This window comes from Plodia interpunctella, chromosome 27 (genome assembly GCF_027563975.2).
Source record: "Plodia interpunctella isolate USDA-ARS_2022_Savannah chromosome 27, ilPloInte3.2, whole genome shotgun sequence".
Taxonomy (NCBI): domain Eukaryota; kingdom Metazoa; phylum Arthropoda; class Insecta; order Lepidoptera; family Pyralidae; genus Plodia; species Plodia interpunctella.
The window spans coordinates 1,095,923-1,108,962 of record NC_071320.1 but is presented as its reverse complement, the minus strand read 5'-3'; positions in this window follow the sequence as shown (position 1 = coordinate 1,108,962).

The following is a 13,040-nucleotide window of genomic DNA, read 5'->3' as shown; positions in this document are numbered from 1 at the left end:
ACATTGGTAATTGGTGGTGATCAAAATGTTTTGTTAGTGTCAGCGCTTTACAAATTTGTCGTTTTATGCTTCGTTTGATACGATCTTCTTGTTGATGTTAGAGTTGTCTTAATTGACATTTTCTCACTTTGATGTTTTATGTAGGTATTATGAATATTAAGTTTATGGATGTATTTTAAGTAATTTCGAGTATTTACCCAGAGAATTGCAATACCTACAACGTGGCAATGCTGCCAGCCTTCTGGGCATATTACCTCAAGGCAACTATATGATGGGACTGGCATTTTTTGTAAATATTTAATTTGTAAGTTTTTATAGTAAGTTTGTATGTAAATTACTTGCTTATAAGTTAATTTTAATTAGTTTTATTTTCTTTTTTCATTATTTTTATAGATGAAATTTAAATTTATTTTGAGATGTAGGCATTTCAAAACCACTTAGCTGTCGCAGTTCCGCTCGCGTTGGCCCTTTTTTTAAATTTAAAATGGCCCCGGCTTAGCCGTTAAAGCGTGTCCGACACTGCAAGACAGACTTGCCCGTAAGAAACACAGAAATGGAAGTATTGTAGTAAATATCTCTTAAAATTCCTAAAGAAGTCGACTAAAATGAACAGTAGGTACCTACTGTTCATTTTAGTCGACTTCTTTAGGAATTTTAAAATGGCCCCGGTTTAGCCGTTAAAGCGTGTCCGACACTGCAAGACAGACTTGCCCGTAAGAAACACAGAAATGGAAGTATTGTAGTAAATATCTCTTAAAATTCCTAAAGAAGTCGACTAAAATGAACAGTAGGTACCTACTGTTGTTGTGCCTATAGATATATTTTCTATTCATAAAAATATCCAGAATGATTATGTGTAATTAAAAAAATCCTATACTAATATGCACATAATGCGAAAGTTTGTGAGGATGTATGTTTGTTATCATTTCACGCAAAATCTAGAATAGGTATAACTTGGAATAACACATAGGGCGAAATTCCCACGAGAGCGATGGCCCAGGTCGCAGCCGATTGATATATAAATCTACTACGCTTGCAAACCACAGATACATCACTTTCTTCATCATCATCATCATCATGGGGTGCCGTCTTCGAATTGAAGTTTGGAGGTCAGCATACGGAAACCACACTTTCTTACTGTGCCATTATTGTCAACATGCAGCATTTTTTTAGGTACATAAGTAGTCGGTGAATTTTTCGTGAAAATCAAGTGTAAACGCAGCACAAGTCTGTGGCGACCATCGAGGTCATTACAGAGCAATTTCCCCCCTCGTCGCTTAGCGTCCCCCCCCCCCCCTCCAAATTGATTGTCTGTCTGATGTATGGCGAAGACAATTTGCTGGTTATTTATGACAGACTAGCTGCGCCCCGGGGCTTCGCTCCCGTGGGAATTTCGGGATAAATAGTACCCTATGTGTTATTCCAAGTTTTATTCCATCCGTGTACCAAATTTCATAACAATCTAGCCCTGTAGATTTTGCGCGGAAGAGTAAAATACACACATAAATCCTCACAAACTTTCGCGTTAAGAATATTAGTAGGATTTAGTATTCATAGGCCTATCTAGATCCGAAGCAAATTGGCAGCCATGAATTAAACATTAGGTATAATAGTTGTAGTGAAGCAGTGGTGGTGTAATGGTTAAGACCCCCGCCTGTGGATCGAAAGGTTCGAATCCTACACGTATCACACGAGTTTGTATACCAATCTGACTCATGTATAGTAGTTTTCATCGACCTCTATTTGCTTCCGATGAAGGAAAACATCGTGAGGAAACCTCTGCACACCTGTTGATTATTAACTTGTGTGTGAAACGGGGAAGGCAACGGCAAACCACTCCATTACTAATGCCAATGAAAGTTGTTACGTGTGTTTCATTTCATGTAATAACCACGACCCTCAGCCATGAGGAATACGACTATGAAGAAGAATAATAGTTAGTAGTATATGGTCGACATTGATTGAGTTCCCGCGGAAATCGATTTGTGTGACAAGGAGACCAGTATAAGTACATTGATGCAGTGTTTTGAATTGATTGTTTTGCAATCATTTGCCTTTTTAAAACTGGTATAGGTACCTACCTAAGTATTAAACGCGCACGTACTTTATATACCACGGTCATTTTGGGGTACCTATTCTGTGGTTTTGGGCCGTGTTACAACGACCCATGGTCACCGAGTGACTTAGGTACCTGTGTGGTTCAACAGACTTCAAAATAATTCATCTGCACTGTGGTAAAGTCAATTTAATGATGATTTTGGAAATGATTCCTTCCACAAGAAAATTGACGGATCGTAATGGCAGCGCGGCCGCAGCGAACGAAACGCCGGGAGAACCACCCATTAAGTACCTACTTAGTGTGTTTTTCCTGCAGACTCTAATAAGTACAGTAAACAGCACATCAACCTTCCCAAATTCATTGCAAACTCGTCGCTATTATCGTACCATAGATGTCCATATATAGGGTAACTTGATGTGCTGTTGACTGTACTATAAGTGAGTAGGTTCCTCTTGTTATTAAATCTGCTAAACAGATCGATTTGGTGTTATTTTGACTATACATAGGGTTACTGGTATCAAACGCAAAACTTCCTAAAGATTGGTCAAAACAAGCAACTTTTATTCTACGATTTTTCGCGATTCGTATTTTTTTTATTTTTACAAAAAAAAATGCAATCTAATTTGCGATTCCACATATCTTAACTCTACTTTTTTAATAAGCCAAGACACGAGACAGTACAGTAGCGTTATGTAGCGGAATCGAAGATAGAGTTAATGTTTTATAGAAACGACATTAAAACTAAAAAAACATGTTTGTATTTATTACGTTTAGACAAAAGTCGTAGAACAAAAGATGTTAGTCTCTATGTACCTTACGCGCCTTTGGATGGTTATGCGTTAGATACCAGTAACCATGTATATATATAATTTGAACTTCTAAGAATACTATAATAATTTAGCCACGTCTCGGTCTTAACTTAGCTGTTGGAACCGTTAACGGGTATCGTACTGATTTATCAATTAATGATCCATTGTTCTTGTTTTATTGGCACGCGGTTCACATTCGAGCTTCTGAGGGAGTGGCGCATAAAAATTAGCTATCAAATAAAAAAAAAAAACGCATCCCAATCGGTTCACCCGTTGATGAGCTACGGTGCCACGTACACAGACAGACAGACACACACTTAGTGGTTAATCTTATTTACACCCCATTTTACACAACAAAACAATTATAGACTCTGAATAAATAGTTTACTGAAATCTATTGAATCTAAAATCGATGAATTTTCTGTCAATTCCCAGTTGTACATATTTATTGCTCTGTTGTGAAGAAACGAATTTTCCCAGACAGTTAGATCGATTTTTGCCACTGTTACAATCGTTTTCGAAAACGCATATACAAAATAGGTACTAGATGTATGCCCGAGGCTTCGCTCCCGTGGGAATTTTGAGATAAAATATAGCCTATAGCAATCTTAGATAATGTTTAACCTTTCTAATGGTGAAAGAATTTTTGAAATAGGTGTTTTTTTGGGAGATTACCCGTATACAAACATACAAACTCACAAACGCTATCTTGATGATAATAGTACAGATTTAAGACTTTCTGAACTTAATTTCAAAATATTTTCGGCCATTGCGTGTAAACTTTGTAACTTGTCTAACTGGATTTAAGAGTTAAACTTTAGGTTTTAACTTAGGTTTAGTTAACATCTACTCATATTTATGAGTGTGAAACCTCTGATTTACAAACTAATCTGGCCATTGTGTAAACTCCCTTTGAGTCAATAACGATTCGAGAACGATTTATGCGATCTAGACGGAGCGCTCCAAGAATAGATGAGAATAGAATGAGAGGCAATCAATGAATAATTAATTTGTAGTCAACGTTTATTGACGACTTGTAACTTAACTTAGTAGCCACGGAGTACAGTCAACAGCACATCAAGTTACCCTGCACGAAACTCTATGGCGCGGTAATAGCGGCGAGTTTGCAATGAATTTGAGTAGATTGATGTGCTGTTGACAGTACGTATAGAGGGAGGCGCCAATATTGTATGCACAGATTCTATAAGACCTGTCGCCGAAATTAAGGCTTAATTCTTTTGATGTTTCCAACTACTTAACACCAGGCGTCGCTACTATCGTCGCGCAGGTCATATTACAGTGTCTCTTTAGGTACGCGTGCGTGTTAGTAGCTAATAATATATATATATATATATTAGCACTCGGATCACAATCATAACCTGTTTTGATATACCTTTTGACTATGTACATTATGTACCTTTATATATTATTAGAAAGAAAAAAAAAACATTGTAAGAAACAATAATGGTAAGCCGATCTGGCATGATAGGGACCAACACTGTTCAAATGAGTTTCTTTCGGCATTTCTTCTCAGCAGTGGTCGTGCCGAAATGCCAGTAGTTTGTAGCTTGTGAGAAATAACTATAAATATTGACGAGAAAAAGTGCCTATGAAGGTCTAATTTCTGAATAAATGATTTGAATTTGAATTTAATGTGTGCTCTTTTTTAACGGCTTCAAACGGTGGTTCAGCGGTGTAGACGGTCCGCCTGTAACTACCTAATTTTCTTTCACGTTTCATTATATTGCTTAATACGGGTATTTAACGCGCACGTACCTTTTAGGGTCGTGTCAAATGCTTTTAGGCGACTAGAATAAAATCTGACACCAGTGTTAGCGGCTCGAATAGAAGAAGATGAACAAACTTAAAAAAAAAACGGATTAGGTTCTGAAATTGTCGAAATAGATATTTATTTATGTAAGTACATATGTTAGGTACTGCGCAGATTTATTTACTTATTACTTAACTAGCGACCCGCTCTGGCTTCGCACGGGTGCGAATTATGCATGCAATATTATGCATGTTATATAAGTACCTACATGTAAACCAACTTACATGTAAAGTATCTATTAATATCCGAATTTAAATGCGTATAGGTATACAAGTTTCAAAGATCTAAGCATATAAATACATAGGGACAGACAGACAGCGGTAGCGACTTTGTTTTATTTATATTATGTAAAGACAGACTTCCATAAGACATCAAATAGATTTCCCAAACTAATTTCTAAGGCATTAAGTTAAATCACCATTTATCTAATTAGGCGAAACAGAATCAGTACTCGACAAGCGACTTGCTCTAAATAGCGTTCCCGACCATTAATTTCCATCGAGATCGTTACACCACCCCACATAAATAACAATAAATTTAATAAACGTATTCATAACAATATTAATATGACCATTAAATTAAATATTAAAACACGCTGTGAATGCTCCCTAGCGTCGTGCCCGCCAAATTGCGTTCCATAATCGAATCATCACGCCTCTCTTTCTTATAACACGACTGCCCTACGAACGAAGGAGATGGTATCAGTTTTGTGGTGGAAGCTCGAGGCAGTGTGACGTAAGTAATGAGCGCGGTCACGCCCAGCAATCAGAAGACTTTGCGCTGATTGGTTGAGTTTAACAGGATTCGAAAATTTGAAATTAGTTTTTTTTTTTTTAATTTTCATACGGCCCATGACATGATGCGTAGGAAACGCGGTGCCGACTGCCGACGGGTTGTTTCGTGTAAAATTATAATACTTACCCAGGTATTCAATAATTTGACTTACCTTAATAGCTTACTAGTAAATAGCTATTATTGAAAAAAATTAACATAATACAGTGTCATAATAGTTTATCCCTTACGGAATAGACAGATCCATGAATTGTGTATAACTGAAAAGCCACAATTAGGTAGCTGGATATACTTGTTTGGAGTAGAATCTGTTAGGTAGGTACGAGTTGCTCCAGCCCTTATTTCCCTTGATTTACTTTTACAATCTGTTCGGATGATTTATCGCACTCATTGAATATCATACACAAACTGTCTGTTAATTCTCACAGGATCAACTAAGTATCGTATCATATTAAAAAATAAGTGCTTTAGTACTTAGGTATATATTAATTTCAGTTTCATGCATGGCTTGCCCACCTGATGGATAACGGTTACCGCAGCCTATGGACGTCTGCAAACAGGTTTGTTTCACTGAAAAAAAAATTTATAACTAGAATATTTAAATAGGTTAGACTATCCAGACCTATAACACGATTAGAGTCCATTTCCTCTGACTTGTGGTATTAAATTAACTAACAGTGATTTGCACTTAAATAAAATCTACATAACTCCCCCATTTCCATTCTATCTGTCATAGAGAAATCAAAATTCAAATTCGTCCCTCGACGAATGACGTAACGAATCTCCCTCGACGCTTCACATCACTAGAGCGCTCCGAAAACGCGTGACGAATTCAATAACTTTGCTGAAAAAAACATAGCCCTTATTATATAGACGTTAGAGTCTAAAATAATCCTTTGTCGAAAGCTTTAAAATAAATGCCTAAAAATAAAATACTGAAGCGTAAATAAACAACAATAAAAAAGGTACATTTTCAAATTCTTATTTTAAACCAACTGACATCAGAATACGATTTATAACTGGTTGAAAATTAAATAGTAAAGATAGTCGTATGAATTACCATTACGATCCGTTTTGTTCGCCGCGCTTTACCATAAATAAGATTCTTACAAAAATGTAATACTTGCCACGAGCATTTATTGTCGTCACAAAGATCTTGTTGCATTCAACGCGTGACAATAAATCCAAGCCCGTGCAGTATACCGTTGAGGTGTTTCCTCGTCGGGAGCCGATTCAAGATGCACCATCAGGTTATGCTTCTTATTATTATAGTGCATTGTCATGGAGACTGAAGCGACGTGGGAAATTTCAACTCTGTAGGACAATCGAAAGTACTTAGATGAAATTTAACTTGTAAGATTTGTTTACAGACAGACATCGGGACAGGTGAAACTAAATAAAAGCTTGTAAGTAATACAGGCCGCCTGCATTACATCAACTCTCTACGGGAACGCTGTTGTTGCCTTTCAGCTTTCAAGGCTTACGGTATAAAAATACCGTACGACATCCATGATATGGAGTGTCCACAGTACACGAACCAATCATCAGATGTTCCTGTCACTCTTCATAATGAGCAATTTAGACTGTGTTGAAAACATGACGTCGTATAGAAGAAGTAAGAAGTATTTTTAGTACTAATAGAAAGTACCTAATTATGAACAAAAACGGTCAAGTGTATTTTTACGCCGCGGCTATAAAGGCTAATTTTTCAACGAATTTGTTTAGCGTGATCTGCTGTTGACTGTACCTACTACAGTATAGTCGGAAACTATCTAATAACAACACATTTGTCAATTGCAAAGTACTTACGGAGATTCAACGTTCCGTTTCAACCATTGTGTCAAAATAATATTATGGCATTAGCGAAAACCACTCCGATTAGAGCTGTCATAATTTATTTGTGGGCGGCTAAGATGAAATGTGTCTGTGGATTTTTTTCTTTTTTCTAAGTATCTATCTCATCTACGCACGGTTCTGGCTTCATTCGAGGTTATGATGCCGGTAACAGATTTTCCGGCATCAGTCAAAAAAATATCGTTACAATTTTTATTGCGAGTTAATTTCGCTGCGTTTTTACAACAGGCTGCCTGATTGACGTGAACCCTTCTTGGAAATGCTATTATTGACTATCAGCCTGTATGTCCTTCACGAGTTTATTCTAGTTCAAGAGCTACATGCATTAATTCTTTCGTTTTTTTTTTTAGACTTATATTGCAGGATTAACGTAGGTAGGTTAGTACTTAGTAAGATGCTTATGTTAGAAAAGTAATCGGCGAAATAAAACACCAGCCGAGATTGCACAAGATGGCACAAGATTTTGTTGAGAGTGAAAAACGTATTTAGTACTTATTCAGCCCAGACGGAAGAGCAAAAAATCATTCAATTTTTATTTTAGATTGCGACCATATAGTCCAACAATTTAATGTGCCTAAATTGTAGTAATTAAATAGGAAAGCCTCCTGGGCTCCAACGCAATGCCGGCCGAGAGCGAAACTGAGAAATCGCTCATGAAACTGAGACTATGTTAATAGTCAGTAAATACTTTGTTTCATTTAATTTAACCAAACAAACATTTTGTTGTAACAACGTTTAATTTTTTGTAATAATACATCTCTTTTTCCAAGTAGGTTGTCAATATGAAACATCTTTAACAACATCAAAGTAACCACAAAAAGGGGAGGCCTAAGCACGCTGGACGTATTTAATGGAGCACGATTTTAGCTTGTCGAGTGAAACGGAACGCAGGCGGAAACCACGCCCCTTCCGCTCAGCTGTCAGGGTGACAGCGCGCGAAAATAAAAGCTTATTAGTCTGTCTGTGGTAATCTAAAAATCAATTTAACATTTCATTCCTTACAAATTAATTATCAGATAGAATGGAGTAGTAATAAAATATGTATTTTTTTTCTTCGACCTGACAATTAAATACAACTTTTTCTACAATTTGAAGCAAATGAGTAAATAAATTGCCTAATAAGGTACTTGTTCTAATACATAGCTAGGTACTACGATAGTTAAAATATGGGTAGGTTATATATTTATAATTCATTCTAGTTCCTATGTAGTTTAAAGCACACACAACACCCTTTCTTCCATTGCTTAGAATATGTATAAAAATGTATGTATGTACTTCTTTCACGTTAAAACGGAGATTGATTTTTGGTGTGGAAATACTTAGTTTGAGAGCTGGAAAGTAACATAGGCTAGTTTTTGACGCGAACGGAGCCGCGGGCAACAGCTAGTAATTAATATTGACTATTCAAGTAAATAAAACAAATATAATTTCCAAAGTCCTCTATAAATAATTTAGTAGTATGTAAACCACTAATTTAAATAGAAATTCCCACAAAACATTCAATTTGAAAAATTATGCTAACCTAACCTGTAATTGGCAATACCGCTAAATCAACACGTCATCAATAATTCAAAATGGCGGCATGGTAATTTGGAAAACACACGTTGGCGAAGCGAAGCGGCCACACTGAGCATTATCGAATGAATATTAATTTGTAATAATTATGCGTTTTGGTTGAGACCAATGTTGGGGTTGTTTGGACATTGTTCACTAAATTTAAAACTAACTAACCTAACTTTCTTTCCCTGTACTTTTAGGTATCTTTTCATTTTAGAAAAAGATAAAAAGAAAAAAAATACCCACATATATTTCGTTTACGCAATAGAGCTTACAACATTATAAGGTTGCCTATAATTCTATAAATTTTGAGTTCACACCTAATTTTGAGTTCTTCAAACCACAGATACTTATATTCTTGTCAAACTAAACAATCATTTGTAAATTTGTAATTATGTATCTTTAACGAAAAAATCAGGTAAAGTGTGGTCCGTTCTAGTATAGGACCACTCCATATCGTACAAGACGATTAAAGGAACAACTTGGCAGTTCCCGAATCTCCGAATGAAACCTGAAAAAAATTACAATAAATGTGCAAACTACAGGATGTTGGAGCAAACATTTGAACAATACTTGTAGTCAATAAATAGTTAAAATAGCTTCAAGTTTCAACTTGACAATAACTAAGTAATTATTACTTAGTATAAATATACATAGACCAGCGAATGTTTAGAACTCTACAAAAATAACGAAAATAATGTTCCAAGTATTTTTAGGACTAAAATATTACAATATTTTGCTTCATTCAGTCACAGATTATATAATACTTCCGGTAATTCAGTCAAAAATACTTTTATTTCAAGGCAAATAATTAATGTTATATATTATTAATGTTATGTATGCTATATTTCAATTTGTTTTACGGAACTTATTGATATAGTTAGTTATATTCATTAAAATTCGGTGGCTAGAAAATCTCAATCTACTCAAAAATAAAAGAACATTCCGCGAACCTGAATGCCGAATCCACCAAGTTCGGCGAACTGATCCGTGATAAGGTCCGTGGTTTAATCGAATCGTGCTGCTTCTCGTAGCGGCATGATTCGTTTAAATCCTTACCATTTTTTTTCAACGCTTTGTCGAGACGTGCGATGAAAACAAAATATTGTATTTATATACCTTAGGACGAGATGAGAAACCTTTTTTCAGTACTGGAATGAAATAGTATAATTAAATTAAAAAAAAAAAAACTTTAGGTACCTAGGTACCTAATTATCTGTCTAGTCTATATCAACTCTACATCATATAATGCTCACTCGATAACGTACAATTTGTTAATTCATAGTTCGGTCAACAATTCTGGGTTAAAACTCAGGGAGCCACCCTTCTCTCAACTTGTTTTGGTAATGTTGATCGATCGGTTATACAATTATTATACAAATGACAGCTAATGGAGGGCCTCTTGCAAATGACATCATGTTTTTAGTTATGATTTTTAAATTTCGCGTGGTTCAAAACCCAAAAAGTTTTGTCGTCAATGAGGACTTGGGACATGCGTACTAACAAATAAGGATAGTGAGTATTATATGTGAAGTGGAAAAAAGTAGGCGAGCGAATCCTGGGCTTTGTCGCTTAACGGCCGAGGAGGTAACCGAGAAGACACTGAGATGTTAGTAGAGGTTTAGAATATTTTGTATGAAAAAGATACATGTGTATTTTAATTTGACTTAACCTATTCCATATAACGAACAATTATTGTTTTTATTTAATAGAAAATATTCCAAATTTAATAATCCTTCTAAATTAAGTACAAAAGTGGACAAATTAAATGAACACATCAAAATCCGATTAGCAACGAATAAACCCGCCACGCAAGAGCACACGCAGACGCAATAAAAGGCTGAGACAAAAACGGCATACGGCCACGCGTGATGCCAAGAATTTAAATTAGAATAATTCACACGTCGGAGCCCTGTTAAATCTAATTTGGTGCCAAATAACAATTAACAAAATCATCAATGCCTAACGAGCAGGAATCGCGGTAGTTTGTCGATGACTCGACCTGTCACTTTGACGGATGCTTATGGGCGGGCTTTTTGACGTTTTTTTGCGCGGGAAAGCGTTCTTGCGTCCAGCGCGCTTTATAGCTGTCAAGTTTTTGTTTTTCGAATGCGGTGTTGTGATTGTTTTTTTTGTGGTTTTTGAGCTGTGCCGTGTGCCAGTTAAAATTATCTTTAAATTTCAATTATGCTTTTTACAAAAATTTTACATGTGACAAAACATATGTATTGTAACTACACTTAAAATACTCTTTTGCCACTATAAATTAATACCTCTAGGTAATCTTTAATCTGTATCTGTATTTATCTCGAATAGGATTCAGTAGAATGTACATAAGAAAACTATCCTACATTTTGTAAACCACTTCATATAATACTTTTCCAATGGAATTATATTTTTCCTTGGCTTAGCTATAAATCTGGCCACCATTAGCGATCTATTGAAATATGATTAATGGCAAGTCGCTGGCGCTGGAGTCATTTTCATTATAGAAAGACAAGATGGCGTATACCAAAGATAGATTATGTAGTCAATTTCTCTTTCTCTTAGGTCCACTTAGTTTTTCTTATCCACTTCACAAGGAGTAATATGCAAAGTAAAAGTATTTCATGAAACTACCTATTTCATGACGAGAAGCAATGTAGATCGATTTGGGTAGTACTTGGAGCTATATTTGCCTTAAAAATACTTAAGTACTTGGTCTTGAAATAACGAAGTAAAAGAAGAAAAAACGAAGAATTTTTAAGTTAAATTAGTTTTTAATTCCGTGTTGTTGTAGCTAATATTAATCATGACAATAAGTACCTAAGTATTTTGGTGTGGTACCCGCTCATTAAATAGATAATGAAGACGAGCTAAGCATATCCCTTCGTAGCTGTCTTCGTCGTCCCCTTAATAACAAACTGTTTTATTTATAGCCCACACAAAGCAATTAACCAATTTGTTTACACGCCAACGACTGGCAACACTACGCTCCATTTCACAAATTTTATTGCGCTGGCAACATTTTAGTATCTCTTTGAAAATGAAACCGAAAATTGCGTCTTTCACGTTGAAATGGTCCGCGAAATGTGACGGGTTCGCGCCTTTTCTGAGCTAAATATGGCCGCGTTTGACAGTTGGATTGATGGCAGAAGCAGATTCGAATAAAAAGTTGCAAATAAACTTTGCATTTGTAATTTGGCTGAAACCTTCGCTTAAGCACTCGCTTTTTTTAACGTTGAGAGTTGAGAGAACCTTCGGTTAGGCATCTTTTAATGTGTTGCATATTTAAGTGTATTTTTAAAATACACTTAAATATATGCATCACATACGATACGATACTCAACTTTTATAGATATACTTGGAGTAAATAAGTAATTGATTGTGCATAACTTTTACACCGGGCCTACCATTTAAACTTTTACGGATTCGAATGCAGCAGAATGCAGTTAAGTTCATGAATGCCGATTATATTTCTTTTATCTATGATCACGATGGCGCGAATTTGCAATGCTCTGGAGATTTCGTTAAATTTTTGTGGAAATTGTATTTCATATTCAGTACTTACCTAACTATCATTGATATTGATACATAGGTATTGCTCTGAATTCAACGTTATCGGTTAAACCACTGTAAGAGCAAGGGAAACCTATTGCGAGTTCACTATTAGTATTTCGGGTTGCTGTTATTATGCTGTTGGATTTTGAAGAAATGAAACATCTAGGTAATGTAATCTTTGCAGCAAGCTTCGTAGCAAGGGAACTTTACTATAAGATTCGAGTCGAGAATTGTAATTAGTCCATTATTGTAATTATACTTGTATTTACTTTTTTCTCATGTTCGGAAGTAGACTATTTCTCAAATGTGGGTAAAAGATTTCGAATAATCCTGATTGTCATCCATTATTATTTCAATATACTTTGACATCGGTAGTCATATTCCTGGAGAAAATATATAGAATAGTCAAATAAAACTTGCAGTGGGTAAGTACGTCCGATTTTTTCAGAGACGTCATCTATTGGAGAGTAGCATATATCAAACTTGTGCTGCCATCTAGTATTCAATAGGAATGTGACAAGGTCACATGCATTAACCATAGACTTCAAGACGATACAAAAATAAATTATTTTTTGTTTGAATGACATCTTGCCCTTGT